Below are 4597 nucleotides of genomic sequence, written 5' to 3'. Positions count from 1 at the left end.
GAGTGTGCCACGCCGGAGATGCCCAACTCGGAGAGGGTGGAGAGGAGGATCTGATGGTTCACAGTATCAAAGGCAGCAGATAGGTCTAGAAGGACGAGAGCAGAGGAGAGAGAGTTAGCTTTAGCAGTGCGGAGAGCCTCCGTGACACAGAGAAGAGCAGTCTCAGTTGAATGACCAGTCTTGAAACCTGACTGGTTTGGATCAAGAAAGTCATTCTGAGAGAGATATCAAGAGAGTTGGCTAAAGACGGCACGCTCAAGAGTTTTGGAGAGAAAAGAAAGAAGGGATACTGGTCTGTAGTTGTTGACATCGGAGGGATCGAGTGTAGGTTTTTTGAGAAGGGGTGCAACTCTCGCTCTCTTGAAGATGGAAGGGACATAGCCAGCGGTCAAGGATGAGTTGATGAGCGAGGTGAGGTAAGGGAGAAGGTCTCTGGAAATGGTCTGGAGAAGAGAGGAGGGGATAGGGTCAAGCGGGCAGGTTGTTGGGCGGCCGGCCGTCACAAGTCGCAAGATTTAATCTGGAGAGAGAGGGGAGAAAGAAGTCAAAGCATAGGGTAGGGCAGTGTGAGCAGGACCAGCGGTGTCATTTGACTTAATAAACGAGGATCGGATGTCGTCAACCTTCTTTTGAAAATGGTTGACGAAGTCATCCACAGAGAGGGAGGAGGGGGGGGAGGGGGAGAAGGATTCAGCAGGGAGGAGAAGGTGGCAAAGAGCTTCCTAGGGTTAGAGGCAGATGCTTGGAATTTAGAGTGGTAGAAAGTGGCTTTAGCAGCAGAAACAGAGGAAGAAAATGTAGAGAGGAGGGAGTGAAAAGATGCCAGGTCCCGCAGGGAGTCTAGTTTTCCTCCATTTCCGCTCGGCTGCCCGCAGCACTGTTCTGTGAGCTCGCAATGAGTCGTCAAGCCACGGAGCAGGAGGGGAGGACCGAGCCGGCCGGGAAGATAGGGGACATAGAGAGTCAAATGATGCAGAAAGGGAGGAGAGGGGGGTTGAGGAGGCAGAATCAGAATATTGGAGGGAGAAGGATTGAGCAGAGGGAAGAGATGATAGGATGGAAGAGGAGAGAGTAGCGGGAGAGAGAGAACGAAGGTTGCAACGGCGCATTACCATCTGAGTAGGGGTAGAGTGAGTAGTGTTGGAGGAGAGCGAGCGAGAAAAGGATACAAAGTAGTGGTCGGAGACTTGGAGGGGAGTTGCAGTGAGATTAGTAGAAGAACAGCATCTAGTAAAGATAAGGTCAAGCGTATTGCCTGCCTTGTGAGTAGGGGGGTACGGTGAAAAGGTGAGGTCAAAAGAGGAGAGGAGTGGAAAGAAGGAGGCAGAAAGAAATGAGTCAAATGTAGACATCGGGACGTTAAAGTCACCCAGAACTGTGAGGGGTGAGCCATCCTCAGGAAAGGAACTTATCAAGGCATCAAGCTCATTGATTAACTCTCCAAGGGAACCTGGAGGGCGATAAATGACAAGGATGTTAAGCTTGAAAGGGCTAGTGACTGTGACAGCATGGAATTCAAATGAGGAGATAGACAGATGGGTCAGGGGAGAAAGAGAGAATGTCCACTTGGGAGAGATGAGGATTCCTGTGCCACCACCCCGCTGACCAGATGCTCTCGGGGTATGCGAGAACACATGGTCAGACGAGGAGAGAGCAGTAGGAGTAGCAGTGTTTTCTGTGGTAATCCATGTTTCCGTCAGCGCCAAGAAGTGGAGGGACTGGAGGGTAGCATAGGCTGAGATGAACTGCCTTGTTAGCCGCAGAACGGCAGTTCCAGAGGCTGCCGGAGACCTGGAACTCCACGTGGGTCGTGCGTGCAAGGACCACCAGGTTAGAGTGGCAGCAGACACACAGTGTGAGGCGTTTGTATAGCCTGTGCGGAGAGGAGAGAACAGGGATAGACAGAGACATAGTTGACAGGCTACAGAAAATGGCTACAATAATGCAAAGGAGATCGGAATGAAATTGACTAAACATCTGGGAAAGCGAGAGAGCGGGGCCTCCCTCACTTACGTTTCACTGAAACACCCAAATATAACTCTCCCAGCTTCCACCTCAGAAACTATAATTGTTGTAAACTACAGCGGTTCAATGTTTTCTAGGAATAGACTAACTTAGTTTATTCAGCTAGCTAACTTGGTACAGTATTCTTCTGTGAAAACCGTCCAGGGCACCAAATCCTATGACGCCACAGCCAATTAGCATGCCAGCCTCCAACAACACGGTTTAGCACCAATACTCGGCCACAACAAACCACCAGTGTGTCAACACGCCAAGCAGATAATTCGTGTCCGTGTCTAACGTTCTGTAAAGTTCTGGGTTAGTCCCAACAGCTTGAGCGAGTCCGTCGTCAACTTATTCAGCCACTTAGTTAGCTAGGATAGTTAGCATACTAGCTAGCCATTGCTCTCTGCCAACGAAAAAAAAAAAACTCCTCCCACGGCACGAACACACAGAGAGAGCCAAGCTAACGTTAACTAGTCACCCATGTCCCGAATTCCCTTGAACGACTCTGGTTACCAGTAAGTAAAAACAAAACACAAATGTATGTTATAACTTACCCCTAGCAGCTACTGTTAGCCAGCCAAGTGCAAAGCTAGCCACTGAATCGACTCAGCCAGTTTGCGTCTGTTCGCTAGGTCGTTCCAGCTGCTTCTTAGTCGTGACATCAGTACTTTCATCAATAATCAATGAGTAAGACTCATTCCCAATGTCCTTTATTAGTTCCTCATGCACTGCAGGCCCTATAACTGCATTTATGAGTGCTGTGCATTCTGTGAATATTGATTCCTTTCTTTGCAATGTCATAAAAAAAATGACTCCTTAGGTATAAAAAATATATAGATCAAAACTGTATTTGATTCAAATATAGATTTTTGGCCTTTTACTACTAAAGCCCATAGAAACGAATTGAGATAACACATTAATTGAATAACACATTAATTGAATAACACATTAATTGAATAACACATTATGAATGTGTTATTCAATTAATGTGTTATTCAATTAATGTGTTATTCAATTAATGTGTTATTCAATTAATGTGTTATTCAATTCGTTTCTATGGGCTTTAGTAGTAAAGGCCAAAATCTATATTTGATCAAATACAGTTTTGATCTATATATTTTTTATACCTAAAGGAGTCCACATTTTTTTTATGAAATTGCTAAATGACCCATAGTATGACCATCGTAAAAAATGTCATGTCAGTTTAGAACCCTCAACCCTCAACCCCCTAGGCCATATTTTGCCCATTTACCTGACATTCTGACAGTAGAATTGTGTCTAGCCAGTAAGCTAGCGTATCCAATCGGTTCCTCTGTCCTCACCTCTGCGCCGCCGCGCGCCCCTCTCTCTCTCTCTCCTCTGACTTCAACTTTCTGGCAAACGTCAGCTAGCTAACTAGCACATGGTTCGTTCCTCTCTGAAACTGTTGGGTTATTATTATTTCTCAGTTTTCTCTCACTGTGTTGTCTGTGATGATTGGTAGGACTGAAACAAATAAAGAGGCAACAAATAATTTTGAGGGAGAAGTACGTAGCTAGCTAGTGTTACACCACGATGTGCTGCTCTCCTCACACTCACGTGACTCAGCTGTCCACAGCCAGCTGCAGCGCTCTCTGTCTCCGGAGTACACACCCCTTTAGAACATGCATATGGGTAGCACACGTGAGAATTTAGGACATTAGTTATTGGTAGCACACGTGAGATTTCACACTTCAATGATTGAACACACAGTACTTGTGAGAAGGATGGCACAGCAAATGTATTTCAAAACATGTGAACACAGCAAACATGAGAGGAAACAGAAGCTCTTCGTCACCAGGACACACACACACACACACACACACACACACACACACACACACACACACACACACACACACACACACACACACACACACACACACACACACACACACACACACACATCCTAGTTTCCCTAATCCTTAACCCTAAACCTTAACCTAACCCTAACCATAACGTTAACCCTAACCCCAAACTCCAAACCCCAACCCTAAACGGACCCTAACTCCTAACCCTAAAACGAACCCCTAATCCCTAACTCTAATCCCTAAACCTTATTGTAATCCAACCCTAAATCTTATTGTAATCTAACCCTAAACCTTATTGTAATCTAACCCTAAACCTTATTGTAATCTAACCCTAAACCTTATTGTAATCTAACCCTAAACCTTATTGTAATCTAACCCTAAACCATATTGTAATCTAACCCTAAACCATATATAACCACATTTAAGCCTAAAATAGTATTTTTCCTTGTGGGGTCCGGCGAAATGTCCCCAGTTGTCCGTATTTTCCTTGTTTTACTGTCCTTGTAAAACCAAAAGCACACACTCACACACACACACACACACACACACACACACACACACACACACACACACACACACACACACACACACACACACACACACACACACACACACACACACACACACACACTAATACCAACATCGTCACCACAATTAAAGTGATTAACTTCATTGTCACAGTCACTCTTCAATTACATGCAATTCTATCACACCACAACCTGCTGTAACTGTAACACTGAACATTTTGAGGAAGAACATCT

Source organism: Coregonus lavaretus (genome assembly GCF_964263955.1).
Source record: "Coregonus lavaretus genome assembly, chromosome: 26".
NCBI classification, from domain to species: domain Eukaryota; kingdom Metazoa; phylum Chordata; class Actinopteri; order Salmoniformes; family Salmonidae; genus Coregonus; species Coregonus lavaretus.
The sequence above is the reverse complement of the archived record's forward strand: the minus strand, read 5'-3'. Positions refer to the sequence as shown.